This window comes from Berghia stephanieae, chromosome 2 (assembly GCF_034508935.2).
Source record: "Berghia stephanieae isolate SIO BIC M18660-M18661 chromosome 2, UCSD_Bste_1.3, whole genome shotgun sequence".
NCBI lineage: Eukaryota > Metazoa > Mollusca > Gastropoda > Nudibranchia > Aeolidiidae > Berghia > Berghia stephanieae.
Window position 1 is genome coordinate 9,307,235 of NC_088361.1, and position 27,998 is coordinate 9,335,232.

Below are 27,998 nucleotides of genomic sequence, written 5' to 3' on the forward strand. Positions count from 1 at the left end.
TTTTTGAAATTCTTAAGAGACTGATGAAACCTATTTGAAATATATCCTCATACACATGAGTAACCGATTATTTACTCATTGAAGAATTTCAGTCTTCAGAAAAATCATATCGGACTCCCTCCATCTAATAAATGACGCGCTGTCACAAACGGAGTTTTATAACAATATCGGAATTGACTAGGCGCAGACAATTTTGATTTATAGCCAGAGATAAATATGAACATTGGGTTTGATTTCTATCTATTGTTATAGTGGAGAATGAATACAGACTCTTCCATCCCAATAGTTCGTGTTTCTTATCATTTCAATTCTAGATTCATTTTTAAATCCTCGGTTCATAATGACGTAACACCACGTTGAGACTACGGGTCACAAATTATCTTAAAACTGTAAAAAAAACCCAAAAACAGTTACCAAAAGAAAAAACATAAACAAATGCCAACAAAATAAAAAATAAATAAAAAAAACTTCCAGCAAAACTAATTTGACGCAGAGGTTAGCGCAGACATTTGCCGCTGGCGAAATATTATGCCTAGTTGGCATAGGAAAAAAATATTTAAGAGGAGGCAATATTCAACACATTGAAGGCATTAAGGCTGGAAAATCGTATGGAATAAGGCACAAAAATGTAAATCTGTCGTATTTATTCTTATAATGAAATTTGAAAAAGATGTGGCGAGACGTAGACATAATATTTGAAGGTCTGATAACCGAGCACAGTTTTGGGCGGCTTGATTTGTCTTTGATGTTCTAGACAAAGTTTAACGTTGGTTGGAGACATATTTCCATTACAAAAATGAGGTCATTAAAAAATTATTGAGCTTTTATATAGAGCAATAGCCACTAAACGTGCTCAAAGCGCTTTACAAAGGTTCCCTGACCAACAGGAACATTTAACATGTAGGATGAGACATGACGCTTGTTAGGCGATATTTCAATTTTAATTTTTTTTTTCGGACAGAGACAACGCTGTTAACGGCCGGGTACTCATTTTACACCTTAGTACGGTGAGAGAACGTGAGTAAAGAGCCTTGTCCAAGGACTCAACTATGCGCCGAGCGAGGAGGCTCAAACCCGGGACCTTCCGATCCGAAAGCGAGTGTCATACCACTAGACCACATAGCCGCACATTTCAATGTAGGTCATCAGATATGCACATAATTACACATCGGTGTGACTGTACAGTGGCAGATAGAATGAAATTGGCGTAACTCTGGGTTTTGTTACTGCTTTTTGCCATCCACGTTTATGAGTAAATCTCACTAAACTGTATTATCCAGACTATAAAAGTTCATGGTTACACAGAGTTTTGTGTGTTGGTCCGTTGTATTTCCGGATGGCAATGTTATAACTTCTTTGTCAAGCGCATACTATCTATAATCTTATTTTTTTACCAATGCAGGATTCAGTTTAATTATTTAAACTCATTTCTTTTTAAAATTGACTTAAACCGGCGTGTACAAAAATGCAGGTCTGACATCTGAACCCACTTTCAGGCCTAGTTTAGAATTGTTGTAATGGACAATAATTTGCGTCATTTAAAAAAAATCCATTACAACAATAAGCCCATAAGGTATTGGGTTATCAGACCTGCAAATAAGTCATCGTCGACTCAATCGCATTAAGTTTTGTGGAGTGAGTTTAGATTAAAGTTTTATGATAATTATTGAGTCATGAGTGTAGGTTTTATCTTTTCTATAACACACAAGGAGGTGAAGTGGCCGAGTGGTTAAGGCATTGCACTGTGACTCGGAAGGTCCCGGGTTCGATCCCGTCTTCAGACAATTTTGTTTTTTTTTTCCTTGGGAAAGATTATTTGCTCACTCGGACAACATGGGTGATTCCTGTTGACATCAGACATCTTGTTTGATGAATTATCTATATTTCTTCGTGGAATGCCTAGGCGACGATATCTTATGATATCGTGGCGGAAGAGCATCATTTTATTTTTTTGGAAATGACACACAAGACTCCATGAAAAAGCGAACTACTATTGACAAGACTGAAAATTTAATTATCTCAGAAAATATTTGTGTTCTGAATTAAGCAGGCATCGCTAATTTCTTGAAAATAAATTAATCCATTGGTTTTATTTATCTATTTTGATCTTTGACTTTTGATAGCAAACCCTAGTAAGATGTCAATATACTGGTTCCGATCTCCTTGGAAATGTGAAACCACTCCTCTGGACGACTGGGTACATACATTGTGCAACTGATCTTCTGGTTTCAGAGTGATGGCATCTTATTTTCTAGCGTAAATAAATGCTTGTCAGCATAGATCAATCATCCTCACTCTTTTACGTCCCAATATCATTAGAATCTGCCAATCCATCATGCTACTAAAATAGTTATGCCATTTTAGTATTCAATATGTAACCTATTTATTATTTATTTATTGTCGGAGCACCGGTTACACACTTTCAATGAGCTTTGAACCAGAAGATATTAAGGTGTGAAATCATGACTTTTCCTTTACATTTGGCGTTGAAGCAAATTTCAGAGTATCTACGGCAGCCTAGAGATTAATTTAGTGACAATGTACTAACACCCCCCCCCCCCCCCCCCATGTTGATGCAAGGTTCTAACCTCGTTATAAACAAACTTTCTTTGTTTCCTTTTATGTGTTGAATTCAATTGACAACAATTGCTCATTATTAAAACCCTTTATATAATTTATATTGCTGTCTATTGTTATGTCCTTTATATTTTACTATTACCACTACTGTTGCGGCTACAACTACTACCAATACCACCACTACTACTACTACTACTACTACTACTACTACTACTACTACTACTACTACTACTACTACTACTACTACTACTTACTACTGTTAGTAAATATATTAATAATGATAATGATGATGGTGATGCTAATAATAATAATAATAATAATAATAATAATAATAATAATAATAATAATAATAATAATAATAATAATAATAAACAATAATAATAATAATAATAATAATAATAATAATAATAATAATATTGATGATGATGATAATAATGATAATAATTATAATGATAAAAATAATAATAACAATAATGATGATAATAATAATAATAATAATAATAATAATAATAATAATAATAATAATAATAATAATAATAATAATAATAATAATAATAATAATAATAATAATAATAATATGAACTGGTGAAATCCTTTTTTTTTCTTAGAGTTTACCAAAAATCGTATTATTGGAGTAATATTTAATTTAGGCGAACGTCACGAAAACAACCTGTTGGAAATATGCTCAATTTACTTTTCGGAGTAAGATTTATCACGACATAATATCGACTGTCAGTCATGATATTTTAAAGTCGATTGGATGAAATTGTTCTGTTGTATACTTCAACATAGGTTTATTGTGTTGTTTTTATGTTAAGATCATTCCGCTTCCAATTTCTTTACGGTAAGACTACAATAATGTTATTATGATTCTTGTGTTTTTGGATGTCCGTTCGGGTACCCAATAGGTTGATGAACTTGCACAGTAGTCGGTGGAAACAAAATTCTGATATTTTAAAATAGGAAAAAAATTTTTATTTCAATCCTCAGACGGTATTATGATTTTATATCGAATTAATTAAGATCTTTTATAAATATTCGATACCAATTTTCGCACGACTTATTTCTTATATTCAGGTCTCGAATTTAAAAATCAGAAATTCTTTTGTTAGCTTGGGTTATTTATGCCTTGTTAATGGAAAGGAGTCGAATAATTTTAATTTCTTTTCAAGTAATGTCTTTCTAAGGAAGGCGAAGTGGCCGAGTAGTTAAGGCATTGCATTGTGACCCGGACGGTCTCGCTTAAGGCACTTTCTTGGGCAAGATTATTAACCCCCAATTTGCTCAATTGGACAACATGGATGAGTCCTGTTGACATCAGACATCCTGTTTGATGGATTATCTATATTCCTTCGTGGAATGCATAGGCGACGGTATCTAATGATGTCGTGGCAGAAGGGCATAATTGTAAAATGTCTTTCTAATCTATAAATGGCAATCGCAGCTTTTACCGTTTTTACCTATCTATCATTCAGAAATGGAGCTCGGTTTTCAATTATTCAATTGCTTTGTTCAGCTAGTTAAAAATGATGAGAAATTTGAGATCCACATCTAAAATTAATACGAAAAGCTTTTAATGGGATTTTATCTAAAATATAGATATTATGCACTTTTTCCGTATCTAAAATAAATACGTATTTAAATTTTGGCCAGAAAACTCGTCCTTCAAATATCAATCGAATAAAATGACCCTCATGTTAGAAAAGAAATATACTCTCATATCTGTTATTTATTTTATCCAATATGATGGATAATACTTGAGACGATAGATCACATGTCGTTTTACATACATTAGTCGTAATGCAAATAAACAAATTATGTTGGGATGAGATTGACAAGGTTGACAAATGAATAAGACACTCACTATGTGGCAATGATGGTCGGGAATTTGGCGAGGAAGGAGAAGGGGGGGGGGGAGAAGTAAAGTGGGAGGATTTTGTGTGTCACTGTCACAATTCAGGCATTCTCTTTTATTTCCATGGGCAAGAATATTCACCCCTAACTCACTTCATTTCTTGTTATTACTCATAATTTGTTCACATTTAAAAAAGATGGGCGATTCCTGTGGAATATGTATATTTGTTTGATAGATATTCTTTACTTCCTATAGATAGTATACGCTTGCCATCCGGAAGTATAACGGGCCAACACACAAAACACTGTGTAATCATAAACTTTTGTAGTCGGGGTAATACAGTTTAGTGAGAATCACTCACAAACGCGGATGGCAAAATACAATAACAAAGGCTTGAGTGACGTCATCTTCGTTCTATCTATAGGAAATTAGAATTTACAATCCCTTTGTTGTCTAAGTAAGGATTAGTAAAAATCAATTTCCATCAAAAGCAATAGCGTATGCTACATCTCCAAGCAGGAAGTCTCATCCAATATACAATTAATAAAAGTATGCAAGAAGATTTTGTTTCTTTTGACGCTAATCATATTCAGACAGACGGATTCCTTAGCTATTGATGCTAAGCGTTTATCTAAAATACTCACAACGTTTGCCAGTCGGGTATGACGTATCAACGCACAAAACTTAGTGTTACTTAAAACGTTTATAGTCTGATTGATAGGATTTAGTGAGAACTAATGATTAAAATGGCTGTCTAAAAATAATAACAAATAGCTGAGTGACGTCAATTTCGATCCATGATCAATCATCCTTGTTGTTTAGATAGGGTGCCTAAAAGTTATACCCGAGACTAAAATGTAATGAGACGTGAAACTTTGGGGGCTTCTTCCGTAGGTGGATGTTCAATGTCAAGTCGGTAAACACGGTTTCTGTTTATAGATAGTTCGAAGATGACGCCACTCGGGTCTTTGTTATTGTTTTTTGCCATCTGCGTTCATGAGTAATGCTCACTGAACTGTATTAACCCGACTATAAACGTTCATGGATACACACAGTTTTGTGTATTGGTCCGTTATACTTCCGGATGGCAATGTTATGAGCTTCTTAGGCAAGCGCATACTATCTATATAAAATACACACCATTTCTGCCCACTATGTCAATCGTACAAATACACAAAAAGTTAATTGTCTTAGAAAATTTAGTGAGAGGAATTCACTCAACTGAAAGAAAGCTGCGAAAATCCGTGCCAAATTTCGATTGTATAGATAGAATGAAATTGACGTCACTTGGGTTTTGGTTATTGTTTTGTTGCCATCCGCGTTTATGAGTAATTCTCACTTAATTGTATTATCCAGACTATAAACATTCATGAATACACACAGTTTTGTGTGTTGGTCCGTTATACTTCAGGATGGCAATGTTATGAGCTTCTTAGCCAAGCGCATACTATCTATACCAAATATTTCTCAGCCGTCTGTGTGGATTTAAAGTGATGTATTCATGACTTTATTGTTTTTGTTATTGGCTGAAATAGGGTTTTGAGTCTGAAACGTTCCGTTTTTTTTGGCATATTCTTTAGTTTCGAAGTTGTTATATTCATGTTTGTTCCATACATTTTGCAATCCATATCTTCTAACAGTAACTTTGCTCATGTTACTTAAAAGCAATATGCACATATTCTTCAGATGATTTGAAGTTCATTTAAAAAATTTTATACTTAAGATGAACGTATCAGCATTTAGTTATTCCTACTTAATAACTATTTGAAGGCTATGTGGTCTTGTGATGTGACACTCGCCTTCGGCCGGAAGGTCCAGGGTTTGAGTCCCACTCTGAGCAGCGTTTTGTTAATTCCTTCGAAAGGCTCTTTACTCACATGTTCTCAACGTACTCATTCAAAAAAAAAATAGTACCTGGCCGATAACAGCGTTGTCTGTGTCCAACCCCCCCCCCCTCCTATAATATCGCCTAACAGATGCCATGTCTCGCCCTACATTGTGTTGTTGTTGGCTAGGAACCACTTGTAAAGACCTTTGAGCAGGTTTTGTTGATATTGCTCTATGCAATACTCTAGTTTGAGGTAGACTAATACACTAAAAGAAAAAAAACACGTTTCCTCTTTGTCTTTTTCTGTAGTCAAATCCAATCATCAAGAATCTTTTTCAAACCTAAAAATACACAGTTTAACATTTTGGCCAGAAAATTCGATTCGTCCTTCAAATATCGATCGACTAAAATTATCTCATTTCGTCAAAAACTACAAAGATGTCCCATGTTCGAGAGTTTTTGTGAGTTTATTTTAGGATTAGATAAGGGCAATTTTAAGCGATCGATATTTGAAAAATAATGTTTCTGGCCAGGATTCGTAAAATGCTTTTTATTTTTTTCTGAATGAAGCAGTCCAGACTCCTCGTCTACCTATCGCGTGTATCGATACCTTGAGGCGCCCGATCTAAATAGGGTATCTATACAGTCAAAATTGACGCAAATTGCCATAATATTCCCGGCCAGTCTATTGACCATTACATCACGTCTTCGGGTCTGCCCTGGCCATTTACGAAGGAGTTGAGAATATTGATTCAAATAATTGTGTGAGAGTTTACAAAGTGGCATATAGAGAGTCTGCGACACAATGGCAACACTGACACTGTCTGGCAGAGAAGATTAGCGAATACTTACGTATTCATAACCAATTATTTTGATATACCAGAGAAGATCCCGCAATATTTGTGGAGAAATAAATGCTTTTACGAACAGGCACTTATCTGTTTTAAAGATTAGTTTTAAAAACATTATTGTGTAAATTAACAAATTATCAAGACTAATCTTTTGAGCCACCTATGAGCAAAATCGGTCCGGGAATAAAGTATGTAGAGGTGTGTGTAAATAAATCTGGCAACAGGGCAGCCACTTGGCGCTTCCCAAAATCAAAGACCGACCATTATGACCTAGCAGATTATATCATATAAATAATAATTTAAGTCAACGGGTAATAAAATTACCTTTAGTATATTTTCTGTAAAAGCTCTGCAAGTTACTCCTCTATCAATCTTAAAGAATAGTTTTATAATTTCTAGATTTGCCAGTAATTTTGTGCTCGTGGCTACAATATGACATAGGTGTACGGAAAAAAACCCCATTCATTTGACCCCCAACTCTTTAAACATTCAATACACATAATATTTCTTATGTCGACTTAGTGAAAAGATAGCTCATTGCAGCACAGGAAACTCCATTGTTATAGCAGTGTCTCCACTTACATGTTAAGAGTTGCTGTTGTCTTAGGACCCCCTGTAAAACAAATTGAGTACGTTAAGAGGATATTACGAGATGTAAATGCTCATTTTTGTTTGTTTTGTTCTTTAATTAGCCTCACACGTCACAGAAGTGTTTTGATTCAGTCCACACACACCCCTCCCCTCCCCTATCACCTCCTTCTTGAAACAATTGAGATTTTTTTAAAAATGAGCTTTATATAGCTCAATATCCACTAAATGTGCTCAAAACGCTTTACAAGGGGTCCCTGGAGAACAGCAAAATTTAACATGTAGGACGGGAACTGACGCCTGTTAGGCGATATTACAATTTTTCGGACAAAGACAACGCTGTTAACGGCCAGGTACTCATTTTACACCTGAGTACGGTGAGAGAATGTGAGTAAAGAGCCATTTCCAAGGACTCAACTATGCGCCGAGCGCGAGGCTCGAACCCATGACCTTCCGATCCGAAAGTGAGTGTCATACCACTAGACCACATAGCCGCACAAGTATCCCATTTCCTGCCTTTCCGGTGATTGGATAGTTCGGTTAACCAGTGAGCAGCTGCCGTACTCTAGAAAAACATGTATTTCAAAATTAAGCCAGAAAACTTGTCCTTCAAATATCAATCGATTTAAATGATACTTATCTTAAGAAAAAAATATATTTCTCAAACCTGGGACTTCATGTAGTACGAATTAATAAGTGCTAAATACCTCACATGAAACGTTTTGAACTTAAAAATCCTACTTAGTCCACAACTTATTAGCAGCATTTTATTCCCTTTTTTGGCTATAGTTCCCCGTCCTATCCAAAGGGTAACAAGTACAAGTATATTCCTTTAAAAATACATTAAAGCGTAACAGACACCCTTAAAAAGCAGATACTTTTATTTTTGTTTACATATCGTATTGATGTTATGAGGTTAGTTAAAAAACTCACAACGTCCTTCAGCCGGATATAACGTACCGACACACAAAACTATAGATAGAATGCGCTTGGCCAAGGAGTTCACAACATTGCCATCCGGAAGTATAACGGACCAACACACAAACTCTGTGTAACCATGAACTTTTGTAGTCTGGTTAATACAGTTTAGTGAGAACAACTCACAAACGCGGATGGCAAAAACAATAACAAAGGCCTGAGTGACGTCATCTGCATACTATCTATATGTAACCTTAAACGTTTGTAGTCGGCTTGATACCATTTCGTGAAAACTACTCACAAAAAATAACAGGCTTAAAAAACAATAACAAAGAGATGACGTCAATTTCGTTCTTTCTATAGATATTATGCGATTGGCTAGGAAGCTCACAACATTGCCATTCGGATGTATATCGGAATAACACACAAAACTATATGTAACCATGAACTGTTATAGTCTGGCTAATACAGTTTAATGAGAGTTTCTCATAAACATGGATAGCAAAAAAAAAAAAAGAAGAAAAAAACAACAACAAAAGAACAAGAGTGACGTCAACTTCGTTCTATCTATAGATAGTATGAAGTTGACGTCATTCAGGTCTTTGTGATTGTTTTTTGCCATCCGCGTTTATGAGTAATTCTCACTAAACTGTATTAACTTGACTATAATGAACAAGGTTACACCGAGTTTTGTGTGTTGGTCCGTTTTACTTCCGGATGGCAATGTTGTGAGCTCTTTAGCCAAGCGCATACTATATATACGTGTGTCCACATGATACATTGATAGACAAACGAGTAACGTAATTGTTCCACACACATCGCGTGACACAACTTTAATCCAATCCAACCAAAAAAGAAAAACGTTATTCCTAGAGTCAGAATTCAATAACGTCTGACTGCTGACGTTGGTGTTGTTTACACATGCGTGAGGTTGTTGCTCACGAAAAAAAAAAAATAATTGAGTTTTTATATAGCGCAATATCCGCTCAGCGTGCTCAAAGCACTTTACAAAGGGTCCCCGACTAACAGCAATACGTACCATGAAGAACGAGACATGAGGCCTCTTAGGCGATATTACACTTTTTTTCCGACAGAGACAACGCTGTTAATGGTCAGGTACTTAATTTACACCTGAGTACGATGAGAGAATGTGAGTAAAGAGCCTTTTCCAAGGACTCAACTATGCGCCGAGCGAGGCTCGAACTCAGTACCTTCCAATCCGAAAGCGAGTGTCATACCACAAGAGCACATAGCCGTTCTCTGTCATATTATTATGTTTAAAGGGGCACCTTAAGCGTGATTGCAAGTGCTTGAGTGGGCGTTTGTTAACCGTTTCTGGAACTGTTTACTCGGAAAAGATGTAGTGATTTTTCCAAAACGTATTCCTAGAGTGAGAATTCAATAACGTCTTACTGATGTCGTTGGGTTGTTTACATGCGAGGGTTTGTTGCTCACGAAAAGGTTAATGGACTCTTTCAACAAGACTTATTATCACATACACACAATACATAAACATTCTGCTCCCAGCGCCGTTGTCATCAACTGAGTGCGTGTATGTCTATGGAATATATTGATTGACGTCTCAGAATAATAATGATCATGATAATGGCGATGATGTTAGTAGAAATGTTAGTAATGATAATAATTATGGTTCTAGTAGTAGTAGTAGGAGTTAAAAAAAATAAAATAAATAATAATAATAATAATAATAATAATAATAATAATAATAATAATAATATTAATAATAATAATAATAATAATAATAATGATAGCAGTTGTAGTAGGGACGACAATGATGAATATATATATATATATATATATATATATATATATATATATATATATATATATATATATATATATATATATAACGAATGTCACAGGATTAATGCTGAATAATGCTGAAAATAATGCTGAAAACTTATATAGCGCTATAACTCCGAGACACCAGACTCTAAGCGCTTAGGATTTCTAAACAGACAATAAGTATAATATAAGCTTATGTTCACGCTAGGAATTCTGATATTGTTATAGATCTATGCACCGTGAGCCAATGTCTCCTAATTGACAGATCGTGTTCACCTAACAGTTTACAATAAGTCGCCCGTTAATCGTTTTCGTGCCATATTCAACAATACACTTGATCCTAGTAGGGTCTGGTTTTGTATTGTCCCCTCTTATATTAGTCACAAAATTTAGTTACTTCATTTCTGTCTCCCCATTCTATTGGCTCATTTAGGCACCGCTAGCTTTTGTTCTTAATAGGTTTGTCAGTTAGTTGTCTATATGGTAAGGTGGTATGACATTCGCCTTCGGATCTGAAGGTTCTGGGTTCGAGTCCCGGGCAGTTGCGTCCTTGGAAAAGGCTCTTTATTCCGACTCACAATCTCTTACCGTACATGGGTCTAAAACGAGTACCTGGCCGTTAACAGTGTTATCTCTGTCCGAAACAAAATTGTAAAAATCGTTTAACAGACGTGTCGTCCTACATGTTAAATGTTGCTGTTAGCTAGGGACCCCCTGTAAAGCGCTTTTGGCCACGTTTAGTGGATATTGCGCTATATAAAAAGCTCAATTTGTTTTAACAGGCGTCATGTCTCGTTCTAGCTACATGTTATGTTTTGATGTTGGCTGGAGATCGACCCCCTGTAAAGCGCCTTGAGCACGTTTAGCGTTATAGACGAATTGATTTTTTAAAGTGTCAAACTTGATTCGTCACTAAAAGTCAGAAAAGCGATTGAAATACAATAGGGAATGAGATTAGCGGAAGAGTAGCGTCCCTTGATTGGACGTCACCCATAGACTGTGACGTCACCGGCGGAAAAGTTATTAGAGAGACAACGTCATGTTGGTTGTGCGCATGCGTCTCTCGTCCTCGCTTCCGGTGAGAGAGACACTTCAAAACCAAATTGACGTTCTCTCTGTAAGGTGACGTCCAATCAAGGGACGCTACTCTTCCGCTAATCTCATTCCCTATCACTTCGATTGCAGACACAGCACTATAGATTGGATGAAACCTCTTTAAATTTTCCGCAAGAAATTTAATAGTGTTCAAATCCCTAGGAATATGAACTATAAGGTTTTAAAAATCGAAATCTTTCATTTATAATTATAATAATAATAATCTTTATTGTCCAAATAGGCAATTATTGTTAGGTTACAGCTTTTGTAATAGGGGAAAAAAGTAATTAAAATAGTAGTAATAATGATGATAATAATACTGATAGTAATGATGATAATAATAATAAACATAATAATAATAATAATAATAATAATAATAATAATAATAATAATAATAATAATAATAATAATGATGATAATAATAATAATAATAATAATAATAATAATAATAATAATAATAATAATAATAATAATAATAATAATAACGATAATAATATTAATGATAATAATAATAATAATAATAATAATAATAATAATAATAATAATAATAATAATAATAATAATAATGATAATAATGATAATAATAATAATAATAATAATAATAATAATAATAATAATAATAATAATAATAATAATAATAATAATAATAATAATAATAATAATAATAATAATAATAATAACAATAAATAATAATATATGGAATTTTAGTAATTAATATTAAGTAATTTTAGTCCAGTCCTTTTCTTTGACAGAAACATTTTCTTTTCAAAATTAAAAACAACATGTTTTTCCAGAGAATCAGCATTTCTTGTATCTTGTTATAACGTCAAAGAGATGAACTGATAAGCAATCAAGGTTACAAAGAATGTTTTTGTGTTGGTACAAAAGTAATTGTGTTTGGTATGCCAGCCATAACTATCTGTGACGCATTGAACTGAACAGAATACCATCAATAAAATATAACATCCAAATTCCCGTCGAATAAATATGTGTCCCAACGTATCGATACGGTGTTAAGTCGGGATGGACCAATTTATAACAGTCGAATTAAAGCCAAAAAACCGCAAAAAAAATAAAAAATTGAGCTTTTATATAGCGCAAGATCCCCTAAACGTGCTCAAAGCGTTTTACAGGAGGTCCTTGGCCAAAAGCAACACTTAACACGTAGGACGAGACATGATGCCTGTTAGGCGATATTACATTTTTTCGGACAGAGACAACGCTGTTAACGGCCAAGTAATGACTTAGAATGATGAGAAATATAGGGTGTGTAGAAGTGCAGATAAAAATGAGTGTATGGATGACTCAGTGGAAAATCACTGATCCCTGATCTCTCTCTCTCTCTCTCTCTCTCTCTCTCTCTCTCTCTCTCCATGTCTCTCTCTCCCTCAACCAGGCGGAGGGTGCCGTGTCAGTTGTATCCCAAGTTTAGCTGTGAGACCTACCGCGATATTTCTATTCTGTTTTCATCAGGGTTTCTCCATATCCAATATTTCCAATCATTATTGATACAAGTGCACAAAGTTTTTTTCTTTAAATGACTTAGGTATGAAACAAGCAAATGTCCTGTTTTCAATCATAATATGTGACACACTATCACGAAGTGGTAGTAGTAATAGTAGTAGTAGCGTATGGCTACACCTCCAAATTTATTTCGTCAACCCAGCTTCTAAAGTCTTCCTCCGCCCTAAGGACGGTTTCGTAGCCACCTTCAAGTTTAGTGACTGGGCAGTGGAGGACGAAGTGATCGCTGGCCTTTGGGGGGCTGCCTGCAATTTCTAGCAGGTATCACTGTTTCGAAGTTTCCTTCTGCACATATTTGATGCAGTTCTGCCATGTCCAGTTAAGAGGCGATTTGAGGAAGTCCAGTATTTCCTGGCGTTATTGAATGCAGGCACTCTTTTGGTTTGATCTTTAATGATGTTTCCTCCTCTTGGTGTTTCCCTGTTCCACATTTCTCTCCAGTTTTCCTCCACACTGAAGTCTGCCAGTTTTGTTAGGTGGAAAGGTCTTCCACGAAGTGGTATTATGTCGGGATGGTAGGTGCAGAAAGTTTGATTGATAGGCAGAGTTTCTATTCATTATGGTGGAGATCGAATCCAACTTCTTACGTCGCAACAAACTCAACGTTCGTGTTTTGTAGCATATCTATTCTAGGTACATTTAAGGGGTACGATTCATCCTGGCATAACACCGTTTTGAGAATGTAGGTCACTTATGATGATGATGATGATGATGATGATGATGATGATGATATATATATATATATATATATATATATATATATATTATATGTTGTTAGATTTCCCACTTTTTCTTTGTAAAGAATGCTGCAAAGGTGTGTATGCACTTAGAATGTAACAAGCAAATTCCCTGTTTCAAATCATAATATGTGATCAATCTTCTCAAAGTGGTATTATGTTGGGCTGAACCAGGTACAGAAAATGTGATTTATAGCCAGTTATATAAACCTTCTAATTGTTATGGTGGAGAATGAATTTAATATCTTACATTGCAACCCCCCCCCCCCTTTTTTTTTCCAAAGTTCGTGTTTCTTATCATTTCAAATCTAAATCATTTTAGGGATCCGATTCATTCAGACTGACTTGTACTTATTTGCAGGTCTGATGATCCAAATTATTATGGGCTGATCGTTGTAATTGAAATACTCTCAAACCAACGCAAAATTTGTCCATTGCAACAATGTTAAATCAAGCCCGTAATAGCGTTCGGGTATCAGACCTGCTAATATGTGAACATTGAACCCTACGTAATTTAAAGACGGTGAGTCACATATAGAAGGAACGAAATTGGCGTCACTCAGCTCGTTGTTATTGTTTTAGATAGCCATTCTTGAGTAGTATTTACAAAATAATATTAATCAGACTTTAAGGTTACACATAGCTTTGTGTGTTGGTAAGATATATCGGGCTGATGGATGTTGTGAGTATTTTAACAAAGAGCATAGCATCATTAGAATACGTGACAAACGAGCAATATCAATAATAATGAATTACGCTGGGTTGACACTGACCATGGAAGTTATATTATTTGAAGTGTAAATCTTTATGTCAAGTTAATAAATATTATGCTGTCATTGCAGAGTAACGAATTATTTTCAAAATAAAAATGGAACAACTCAAATGTCTTCGCCCTCGTCCTCGTCCTGTCTCTCGTGTTCATTGTTTGTGTTTTGGGATGCAGGGAAGGGTTCAAAGCGGAAACGTGTACCCTTGTAAAAGATAAAACTCAAGCACGGGGCAGCGTGGCTCAGTGGTACGCTCTTTGCTTCCTATCCGAAAGGTACCGAGTTTAATCAACCGCCGCTGCGTTGTGTGGCCTTGAGCAAGTTACCTCGCCCTAACTCACTTTGCGGCGCTGCTCTGCGGCTGACGACTGGGTTATTCCAGTCTTCCCTTGGAATAGACCCTAAAGACAAATTTCCCCTTGGGGATGAATAAAGGGAATTTAATTTTTTTTTTTCTAAATTTCTGTTGACATCAGACATCTTGTTTGATCGATTATCTATATCCCTTTATGGAATGCCTGGTGGACGGTATCTATTGATACCGTGGCGGAAGATTGTACTTTTGTAAAAATGAGGTCTAAATTTGTAAATCATGAACATAATATTCAATGCTGTTTATCTGATACATCGCGTTATAATACCTGTTCGATGCCATATTATACGACTGCAAGGAAATAACGAAACTATGAGAAGAACCCTACATTAAGAAGACTGATCAAACCGTTTCTTTCTGTGCTTCTATGTGGTCCCGATAGCTCACTTGGTAGAGCACTCGCTTCACAATCAAATTGACCGAGATCGGTCTCGGATGCAGTCGAGATATTTATATTATCAAAAAGTCTCTTTACACAAATTCTCTCACCGCACTCAGGTATAAAATGAGTACTTTGCCTGTAAATGTAAATCTCTGTCGGGGAAAAAATTGTCATTTCGCCTAACAAGCGCCATGTTTCTCCCTACATGTTTAGTGTTGTTGTTGGCTAGGGAGCAATTATTAAAGTGCTTTGAGCACGTTTAGTGGATTCAAATGTTCAAGTTTTTACATATATATTCAAGCTGTAATTTTTCATGACCATTGAACAATATTAAATCATTTTAGTTCCAAATCTGGGATTTAGATTTGGTTTTCTGTCATATTTTAACTTGAGCTTTTATTTAGTGCAATATCTACTATACGTGCTCAAAGGGATTTACAAGGGGTCGCTGAACAACAGCAACACGGAACATGTAGAGCGAGACATGTCGCCTGTTAGGCGATATTATATATTTTTTCATCCAAAGACAACGCTGTTAACAGCCAGGTATTTATTTTACACCTGAGTACGGTGAGAGAATGTGGGTAAAGAGACTTTTCCAAGGACTCAACTATGCGCCGATTGAGTCTCGAAGTCAGGACTTTCCGATCCGAAGGCGAGTGTCATACCACAAGACCACATAGCAGTTTTCTGTCATATTATTATGTTTAAAGGGGCATCTTAAGCATGATTGCAAGTGCTTGAGTTGGCGTTTGTTAACCGTTTCTGGAACTATTTATTTGGAAAAGATGTAGTGATTTTTCCAATTCAAACACTTGTGGGCCTATTTCATGTTCTTTTTGAGTTTTGATCTGTCTTGAACTTTTATTTGAGTTACCGTTTTGGATAGTTGTAAACTCGTGTCCTCATCAAATACGATATATTTGCTCTTTTTCTCAACGAACGCTTAACAATCGTATGTCAATAATGCTCTCCTGTTCCCCGAATACCAAGTTCTTTGATTAAAGATAAAAAATCTTTCGAAATATTAGAGTTTCAAGATCATTCTCATTTTGATTGCTCATTTTTTGCCATATTTTTTTATGTCTTTATTTATTTATTATTATAATTATTTTTTTTTGAAATAGGACATTTTTTCACATTTCTTATGATACAATGAACATATTAATATCTCTTATTCAGATTTGTTTTGTACAGAACAAAGTATTAAGAAAAAATCTTTATTCTAGCTCTTAGAACCCTACGCATTTATCAAGCTCGTTTTTCAGTGCGGCTATGTGGTCTAGTGGGATGACGCTCGCCTTCGGACCGAAAGGTCCAGGATTCTAGTTCCGCTCTGAGAGGCACGTAGTTCATTAATTTCGAAAATGATCCTCACTCACATTCTCCCATCGTACTAAGGTGTATAATGAGTACCTGCCGCTTTGAGCGTATATTGTGCCATACAAATGTTGGTTTTTGACGTACAATATTATCTGTTTCTTAACTCCTAAAAACTGAACTATCCCATTTCTGATCATTTTGACTCTAAACTCAGTTTTTGTTCTCTTTGTTCATACTCAAATCAAACTAGATTGGTACTGTGGGTCAAATAGGAGTATGTCTGATGTAGATTCACCTTTACTTTGTCAAAACTCAGATTTTGAAATCAGTTCAGCAGGAAAACTTTTTTTCCTTTTAATCCTTTGGAATAACGATCGATTCAAATGACCAACATGTCAACTTGTCAAAAGAAAAAGTCTCAAAGATTCTCTCGAGACTTCATAGGAGTCTTAAGATTGAAGCTTTTAGACAAGTTGGGGATTTTTTAAAATGAATAATCAATAATATAAATAAGACTTTTTGGGGAAAAAATTGTAATATCTCCTAACAGGCGCCATGCCTTCTCCGACATGTCAAGCGATACTGTTGACCCGGGAACCCTTGAAAATGGGCTATGCCGTGCGGCTTTGTGGTCTTGCGGTATCGCATTCGCTTTCGGATCGGAAGGTCCTGAGTTCGAGCCTCGTTCGAAGCATAATTGAATCCTTGGAAAAGGCTCTTTACTCACATTTCAGTTTATCACCGTACTCAGGTGTTAAATGAGTTGCCTCTGTCTGAAAAAATGTAATATTGCCTAACAGGCATCACGGCACGTACTACATGTTGCCGTTGGTCAGGGAACCCTTTTTAAAGCGCTTTGAGAACGTTTGGTGGATATTGCTCCATATAAAAGCAAGTATTGAAAAGCAATTGCGCACGTTTAACGGATATTGCTCTATATATAAATGCTCATTAAAATATGATAGTAGGTACAGGTTTAAACTTCAACTTGACTCTTTTCATCTAACCTGATTCCTATGAATTTTACTATTTATATTATCAGCAGCAAATGCACGTAAGAAAACAACATGTACTCAGTCGTGATTAGATTTTTCCATGCAGGAAGTAAGGGCGGGGTGGGCGATGGGGAGAGCAGGTTGGTTTGACCCTTGTACGTCCAGACTAAACATCATTCAATTCATGATCCCTTATCTTAATATTATCAAACGCCACCGAAGAATTGTAGGAATATTTTGACCAAGATTATTCGAAATGAAAAGACAGGTACAGTGAGCATAGCAACAATTGTAAAGAGACGCATGTGAAGAAGTTTGGACATGTTGCCAGGACTTGTTTTGCCAAAAACTGCATTCAACTGGACAGCTGATGGCAAATGACGAAGAGACAGCTCTAAAAAACCCGGGAGAATATCCATGAATAAAGACCTTAAAGACCTTGGAATAACATCGGTATTGATGCAGCCCTGCAGGCATGCAATGGTGGATGCCTTTTGCACCCCATGGCTCTATGAGGATAAATTAGGTATATCAGTACTATCTCTGATTTGACAAAAGACCTGCTCGTTTTCACAAACAGAGCTGTCCCAAGCAGCCCTGCTTAATAAAATCAACATCGCCTCATTGCTACAGCTCTCTACTTTGTTCTGGGAAAACGGTGAAATTTGATATAAAATCAGACTTGCCACATCAAGAGTGTACATTATTCAAAAGCGCAATAATTTACCTACTTAATTTGATAAAACATCATGGATAGCAGGTAAATTGGAGTTTTAATAAGAAATGTACGGACAACATCAAATCCACCCCCCCCCCATAAAAAACAAAAAACAAAAAACAAACAAAAAAAAAAAAAACTTGAGAATTTATATAGAGCAATATCCAGTAAAAGTGATCAAAGCGCTAAACAAGGGTTCCCTAACCAACACTTAACATATAGGGCGAAACATGACGTCCGTTAGAAGATGTGATTTTTTTCAGACAGAGACAACGATGTCAGATATTTATTTTACACCTGAGTACGAGGGGAGAATGTAGTTAAAGAGCCTTTTTTCTAAGGACCCAACTATTATCGGCGCAGTGCAGACTGAAGGCCTGCTTGCTTCATAATGAGAACAGTCACAATGTGTGACTTGGGCGTGAATGAACTTTGAACTCACGCCGTTGCTACTGCCCTAATTTTTTTCAGTGAAAATGGTGAGATTTGCTGTAAAATTAGATCTGGCACATCAAGGGTTAAGTATATGACAACCAATATGTATCATATTTTAAAAAATTGAGCTTTTATTTAGAGCAATACCCACTAAACGTGCTCAAAGCGCTTTATACATATCAACGTGACACCTTTAGAGAGCAGGAACAGGTGAACGATAAAGAGCTGAAAAAGTGTGTACGAAATAGTGCCAGACAAAGCAGAGATAAAAGATACAAGAAAAAAAACAAACCATCCCAATAAATCAGCATCTTAATAAAACAGCTGGGATGGTTATTTTTTTATATTTTACTTTGCTTTGTCTTTTTATACACACTTTTTAGATCTAGAATTTTATACACAGGCACTTGGTATTTTCTTTAATATGTGCAATTTCTTTTTCTTTACAAAGGAGATTTATATGTCCCGAATTCAATAATCCTATTTCTAAATAACATCACATCAAAGATGCAAGTAAAGATTACGTTAGGCCTTACATTATACAAACATTATTAAAATTTGATGTATTAGGTGAAGTCTCAGATTTGAGAGTTTTTTTTTTTGCCAAGATGAGGGTCGTTTAAATCAACCGATATTTGATGGACGAGTTATTTTGCCGACCTTTTAACTACGTGATTCTCCAGATTGCAGTTAACAGGTAAATAAATCTTAAAATAAGATAAAATAAAATTACCTTTATGTATCCCATAGTGGATATGTGTCTCCGGGACCTATTCCAAGGGAAGACCGGAATAACCCATGCGTCAGCCGCAGTGTAGCGCCTCAGATTGAACTAGGGCGAGGTGACTTGTTAAAGGCCACACAGCGCGGCTCCGGGTGATCGAACTCGGTACCTTTCGGGTACGAAGCAAAGACCGTACCGCTGAGCCACGCTGCCGCCACGAATTCCAAGACCAGTGAAAAAACACCTTTTTCCGTCTTGTTTCCTCAAAACAAGAGGTAGCAACAATAACACCACAACGTATTATATCCAATGTTTTTAATGTTTTGTGTGTGATTTATGAGGAGGGAAATGGTATTGATATTTATCTGTCTCTTCACACTCTCAATAATTTGATTACAATTTGGTGTCAAGATACCGCTGGATTTTTCCCTCTCCTCTTATCAGACCTATTTATTTATTATTTTAAAAATAAATGTAGTCACTCAGAACTATCAGACTCATAGGGTCGTAGTTTATTTCAGTTTCTCTAGAATAAAACGGACAATAGAAATTACTTTCTATGTACTGGAGAGGATCCTAGTCTATCGTAAAATACCTTCTGCTAGATCTAACACCCAATCACTGCTGGGTGGCCGGGGGAGGGTAAGGAAAAATATAATCTTCTCTTCTTCTTCTTCTTCTTCTCTTCTTCTTCTTCTTCTTCTTCTTCTTTCTTCTTCTTCTTCTTCTTTCTTCTTCTTCTTTCTTCTCTTCTTCTTCTTCTTCTCTCTTCTTCTTCTTCTTCTTCTTCTTCTCTTCTTCTCTTCTTCTTCTTCTTCTTCTTCTTCTTCTTCTTCTTCTTCTTCTCTTCTTCTTCTTCTTCTTCTTTCTTCTTCTTCTCTTCTTCTTCTTCTTCTTCTTCTTCTTCTTCTTCTTCTTCTTCTTCTTCTTCTTCTTCTTCTTCTTCTTCGTTTGTCAATCTCTATTTCTATCTCAAACCTTACCAGTAAAAATGTCATCAAAATAAACATCATATTCTCAGTGATATCTAAGTATTGGATACAATGCAATACGTATGACACGAAAGTGGACAATTTTTCATCACTTTCACTTCGATTTTTTCCCCATGTAGACATAACTAATAATGTGGCTAACAATTCTAGTTGAATCTATATAATGTTGTGACAATGAAAGATTCAAAAAGCTTATATAATAGGGATGTGCTAATTGACTTTAAAAAGAAAATTATTGAACAACCATAGCAGTGCGGCATTGTTTGTTGGATTTTCCAGGAATCGGCCATTCAATTTCCTGCGTCGTCATTTGCACTTGTACCCTTGATCATAGCATGGCCGATTAAACATCAAACACGAGTTGAAATCCGTGTATAATTGTCTCAACTCTAGAACTGTCTAGGGCCTTAGGAAAACAAAACTGCTTAAGAGCAACTAATATAATAATAATAATAATAATAATAATAATAATAATAATATATATATATATATATATATATATATATATATATATATATATATATTATAGTAAGACAGATAGATTAATCTATTTTTTACTATCACTTCTCATTCCTAGCCTACAGCGCTGTTTCAGAGGTCCACTCCACTGCATCTTCATATCGAAATGACAAAATTGTCTCTTACGCACTTGTGAATACTTGTTGTTGTTGTGCTTCCGGTTGATTTTGTTATTCCGCCCTGATGATGCAGCAAAGAGGACCTGCTATAACAGCACCCTGAAGATTCACAAAATAGATAGATAGATACATAGATACATAGATAGATACATAGATACATGGAGAGCTACATAGATATAATGAAATATATATTGAAACAAGATATATATATATATATATATATATATATATATATATATATATATATAGAGAGAGAGAGAGAGAGAGAGAGAGAGATAGAGAGCGAGAGATAGATAGATAGAGAGAGAGAGAGTTAGAAGGAAAGAAATAGAGACATAACGTTAGAAAGACAGATAGAAAAAGAAAGAGAGAGAGAAAGATATATATATATATATATATATATATATATATATAGAGAGAGAGAGAGAGAGAGAGAGAGAGAGAGGAGAGGTAGAAATAAATAAAACAGAAAGAACGTTAGAAAGACAGAAAGAAAGAGAAAGACAGAGAGTGAGTAAGAATGAACGAAAGAAAGAACGAGAGAGAGAGAGAGAGAGAGAGAGAGAGAGAGAGAGAGAGAGAGAGAGAGAGAGAGAGAGAGAGAGAGAGAGAGAGAGAGAGAGGTACAGTTTCTTGGTGAGATCCATCCCAGATGTACAAGCCTTTCCTCCAACCAATATCAGTCAAGCATTCTTACTGTTCTCGTATCCAGTTTCAATCGATCTATAGCAGTTTGTATAGTGCAGTGTCAGAAACAAAAAGAATAGAGTAAATTAAGTTGGATATTATTTAGGTATAAATGTTGTGACAATACATTCAAGGCAGTGTCAGAAAAGAAAGAATAGAACAAATTTAGTTAGACATTATCTAGGTACAAAGGTTGTGCCATGTGAGAATACAGCAGTTTTCTTCTTCTCGTTTCCTTACCGAAGGTAAATTTTGCCTTATATTTGACGAGTTTATAGAGTTGCCAAACTGTTTTATTTATCAATTTGTATTTTTGGTTCCAAACACAACCCCACAAAAACAAGAGGCTCCTAAATGAACCAATAAAATGGAGAGAAAGATAAAGTGAGTATCTAAATGTGACTCATATATTAAGGGAACAATACAAAACAAACACGCCGAAACGGTGTTCGCTTTGTGTTGTTCCTTATAAATTTGTAATGTAAATGTTGCTGCTCGAAGCTCGAAGAAATAAATAACAATGTGAAATAGAAACCCGAAACGTCAATTTTATCCTTTCCTTATAAGTGAGTCACATTTACTCACTTTATCTTTCTCTCAAAAAAAAAAAAAAAAAAAAAAAAAAAAAAAAACAACCCAAAAACCACAATTGAAGAAGTCGATGAACAGAATGAAGGGATAGTGATTTTATCTTTATCAATTCTAATTTAATGATATTCATACATTGTTGTTTATATTTTGTTATTTCCTAGTTATATCTATAATTTGTCAATCGATTGTTTGCACACAAAAGTACTCTGGATTATTTCAACGATATTGAAATATGACTACAGTAATTTGCAATCGCTAAAGAAAAGAAGGACAAAGAAAATAATGCCAGGACAGATCCCATTCCATCTGTCTATGACAGCCCTAAGCCCCATAGAGACTGAATTATCTCCTTTTCTCTACATCCTAGATAGGACGCTTATCGCAAAATACTTTCCATCAGATTTAGCAGACCCAGCTACTCATTAAAAAAAATGAGCTTTTATATAGTGTAATATCCACTAAGTGTAACATGTAGGACGGGACATGACACTTGTTAGGCGATATTACATTTTTTTCGGACAGAGACAACCCTGTTAAAAGCCAGGTACTCATTTCATACCTGAGTAAGGTGAGAGAATGTGAGTAAAGAGCATTTTCCAAGGACTCAACTATGCGCCGAGCGAGACTCGAACCCAGGACCTTCCGATCCGAAAGCGAGTGTCATACCACTTGGCCACATAGCCGCATTCAATCACAAGTGGGTGGACATAGGGCACAGACAAAAATAAATATTGATTATAACCGGTATCAACCCTGGTCACTTTGCGTGTGAAGTGACTGCTCTACCAACTGAGCTATCGGAACCCGCATCTTGAATTTATCCGGGATTAATCCTAGTCCCTTTGCGTATGAGGTGAGTGATCCACCAACTGAGCTAGGGGAGGTAATTCTACCCATCTGCTGCCCATGCTGCTGCTTTAGGATATCCAAAGGCTCACAAAGGAATGGCTCGGAACCCCAAAATAAAGGGAGACAACCACATGGCTAACGGAACACACTCAAATAGAGAAAATGTGTGTCCCCGTTTCTATTTCTGCCCTGGTTCCCCAAAATTCGATTTCCGTTATAATAATTCAGAATTAGGTAATAAATTACATAATAACGACAAACCGAAAAGCCTTTTCTATTTTATTTCTTTTGTACGTGAATCCATTTCTTTATGCTAAGGAGTGAATTCTTCATTTAATCTTGTGATTATTGGATTTTTCTTTCCATTGATGAGAATAATTTCTGGAGTTAATTATGATATTGTGTTATTGATATTTTTTTTTTCTATGTTTGGAACGTATTTTCGGAACATCCATTTTCAATGGCGCTTTTATTTGATGAACGGATATTAAAATATTCAGAAAATAAAAGTGCGTGATATTTGGCAGAATCATGTCGCGTATCTCGTATTCTGGTTGGCGATAGAAATCTTAATAGTAAAATTTCACATACGGCCTAATAAAGTTACATGCTCATGATATGTAGCAAATGAAAAGGTGGGAAAAACTAAAATGTATAAACAAATCAAAGAAAAAAAAAGATTTAGTGCTCATAAACTCTCTCCATACCAGTCATTTTCAGAGTTTTCCCCTGAACGTCACACCCATCCAACACAAAAAAAAAGTATTTCTTACTGGAACAGAAAAGCAACAAGTACAGTTTATACATAACATAAATAATCTCAACAACACAGTGTGAAGTTTGAAAAGCTATAATTTATTTTTTAATTCTTGAAATTTTGTCATTACAAATAAGGAGAGGGTTTTAAACGCATTGATTTTGTAAGAACTTTATCAATTTTCAGAGATTCAAGACCTTCTGACAAGACAGTACGCTAATTGGTCTTTGTTTAAAAACTTTAGGGTAAACAACGGCCTCAAAGTGTTACTGAACAGTGGCTTATACTAAAAAAATACTATTGATGGTTTGCGTTTAAATAAAATAATACTCACCAATTCTGCTCGCCAGATCAATCATACCAACACACAAAACTACGTATGTGTAACCTTAAACCTCTCCTCAACGGTAATATTCAGAATTTTTACCTAGATCTAGATTTATATCTCATACAAACAGCGCACAAAAACTCCAACTCAAAGCAATAAGTACCTACACACTATATTAAAAAAATCAGTCTAACTCTATTGTTTTGCGATATTTGTTTTCCTTGGATAGAAGTAACACAGCGCTGTAAACGACTTGTGCATATATGCAGGTCTGACATCCGAACATAATCGTGGACCTAGTTTAACATTATTGTAATGGACAATAGTTTGCTTCCTTTTTTATATATATAGAAATTTCCATTAAAAACAGTGATTCCACAATAAATTGGGTAATCACACCTGCAAATAAGTGCACGTTGGCCAGAAAAAACAACAAATTAATAGCAACGACGATTCATATTATAAGTACGATGTAAATCTAAGTAGACGTGTTGCAGGTCAAGTGGTTTTTCTGCCCTTCATTATTCTAGACGAACCACTCGCCTCCAGTCTAGACTGAACGCATCAACTGTAGCTCGTCATATCTACGATAAAATCAGGCTTCTTGACTGGGGGAAAACGAAGAATGATTTTTTGTGGTTTTTTTTTCTTCCTTGGATAGAAGCAACATAGCGCTGAAAACGACGTATACATATATGCAGGTCGGACATCCAAACACAATAATGGGCCAAGTTTAACATTGTTGTAATGGACAATATTGTACGTCCATATTTTTTTTTTTTTAGAAATTTCCATTAAAAACAGTGATTCCACAATAAATTGGATAATCACACCTGCAAATAAGTGCACGTTGGCCAGAAAAAACCGCCAAATTAATAGCAACGACGATTCATATTATAACTACGATGTAAATCTAAGTAGACGTGTTGCAGGTCAAGTGGTTTTTCTGCCCTACATTATTCTAGACGAACCACTCGCCTCCAGTCTATACTGGACGCATCAACTGTAACTCGTCATCTCCAAGTCCTTCACAGGATTTGTTGTTCCTCAAGGCACTGCATAATAACCTCCAACGGTTGACGGTTACTTCCTTTCCAACTGGGATAATTCAATCGCTATTCATCCTTAGTCTCAGTTATTTTCTTGTACTTTTTTTTTGTAGTTAATTATTTTGTCCTCTCTATTCGATAAATGCTGGACTACTTGCAGACGAGGTTCGAATTTCTACCCTATGGTCTCAGAACGGTATTCTGTTCAGTCGAGTAATCCTTAAGAGCCATTAGGCCCCCTGGAGCTGGACGTGAAATAGGCAATGGCGATTGCTTGCAACCCATTTGATAGGACGCTAGTCTATTGCAAAATACTTTCCAACATATCTAAAAGACCCAGCCACCTAATCACAATTGGATGGAATGGGCGGTTAGAAAGGAAAATAGAAATCTCGACTGCACCCGGGATCGATCTCAGTTCCTTTGCGCGTGAAGTGAGTGCTCTACCAATTGAGCTACAGCGACCCCATGTGTCCTGTTGAACCAGAGGCCTATTTCCTTTCCGAACGGACTAATCCAATCGTTATTTATCGGTGGATTTTCTAGTTTGTTGTTCTTTGCTGGACCTTTGCAAACGAGGTTTGGATTTGTATCCTGTCGTCCAAAAACGGTACTATGTCGGGTGAACCAGATTCTTATATGACGGTTATTTTCTTTCTGACTCTGTCAATCCTACATTCATATTCATCAATGGTCATATATTTTCTTTTACTGTTTTAGTACCTTAACCACTGTATCTAATAAATGTCAGAAAAGTGAGTCGAGCAGGCACTTATGTTGATAATAACAGAAAATGAAGTGAGTAGAAAAGTACCAGATGACAATAGAGAATAAATATTTCGCGGCGATGGGGGCTCGAACCCACGACCTTAATGATATATCTCCTGGGAAGCTGTGCAGTCGACGCCATCTACTACTTTCATTCCACCGTATTGATACAACTCCACCTGGCTGTGGGAGTGGTGGATGATGTCCACTGCATAGCGTCCCTCCCACGGCCAGGAGGAGTTGTCGTATCAGTAAGGTCGTGGGCTCGAGCCCCCATCGCCGAGAAATTTTTATTCTCTTTTGTTTTTGGGCACTTTTCTACTCACTGCATTTTCTGTTATGGTCTAATAAATAGGCGTAAAATGAGTACCTGGCCGTCAACAGCGTTGTCTCTGTCGAAAAAAAATTGTAATATCGCATAACAGGCGTCATCTCGCGTTCTACATGTTACGTGTTGCTGTTGGTCAGGGACTCTTTGTAAAGCGCTTTGAGCACGTTTACTGGCAGGCACGGTTCGAATTTGGTGCCTATCGTCTGAAAACGGTATTATTTTCGAGTTGAACTTGAGGCTTATTTGACGCTTGTTGCTCTTTCCTAATGGACTTATCGTTAATTATCGTTGGTATTTTATTTTCTTGTAATTTGCTGCACCCTTGAAGATGTGATAAAGTTCGGATAATATGTGACATATCGCCTCAAAACGGTATTATGTGGGTTTGATCGTGATGATTCAATCTAACGGCTTCTTCCTTCCAATTGGGTTATTCCCATCGGTAATTATCATTTAAGAATTTTAAAAAATAATTGTACTTTTGTATGTTTGTCCATCCATCGTCTCGAAGCCGTACTCTGTCTGTTTGAAGGTGATGACTAAATGTGACGCTTACCTCCTCTCCAACTGGGTTATTCCAATAAATTAAACATCATGGTTTCTTCTTTGTTTTTTTTTTTAAATCTTGTACTTTTGTATTTTGTCCACCTATCGTCTCGTAGCGGTACTGGGTCTGTTTGATGGTGATGACTAAATTTGACGCTTAAATCCTATCCAATTGGGTTATTCCAATCCTTCTTCATCATTGTAAATAGCGCTTTGAGTACGTTTAGTGGATATTGCTCTAACACAAAAGCTCAAATTTTTTTTTATTGTTTTGTTGTTTAAATTCTTGTACTTTTGTATCTTGTCCACTCTGAATGGGACATATCGTCTCAAAACGGTATAATGTCGGTTTGGTCGTGATGACTAAATCTGACGTTCACTTTCTTTCCCATTAGGTTATTCCGACGTGCACTTATTTTCAGGTCTGATAACCCAATTCTTTATGGGCCCATTGTTGTTATGGAAATCTAAACAAAAAATTAAAAATGACCCAAAATATTGTCTATTACAACGATGTTAAACTAGACCCATTAGTGGCTTCGGATGTCAGCCCTGCATATATGTAAACTTCAGGCTATTCCAATCGATATTCATCATTATTTTATTTTTAAATGTCTTGTACTTTTTGTGTTTTGTCCAGTCTGTTTGTAACCAATCGTGTAGTCGTGATTTTATATCGGGGTGAACTAGCAACTGGATTTGAATGCATAGCTATGCCTATGAAATTGTGGATGATTTCTATTTGTTATGATGGAGAATAAACACTTGAGCTTTTATATAGTGAAATATCCACTAAACGTGCTTAAAGCGCTTTACAAAAGGTCCCTGACCAACAGCAACAAGTAACATGCAGGACGAGACATAACGCTCGTTAGGTGATATTACATTTTTTTTCGACAGAGACAACCTGTTTACGGCCATGTACTTATTGTACACCTGCGTACTGTGAGAGAATGTGAGTGAAGA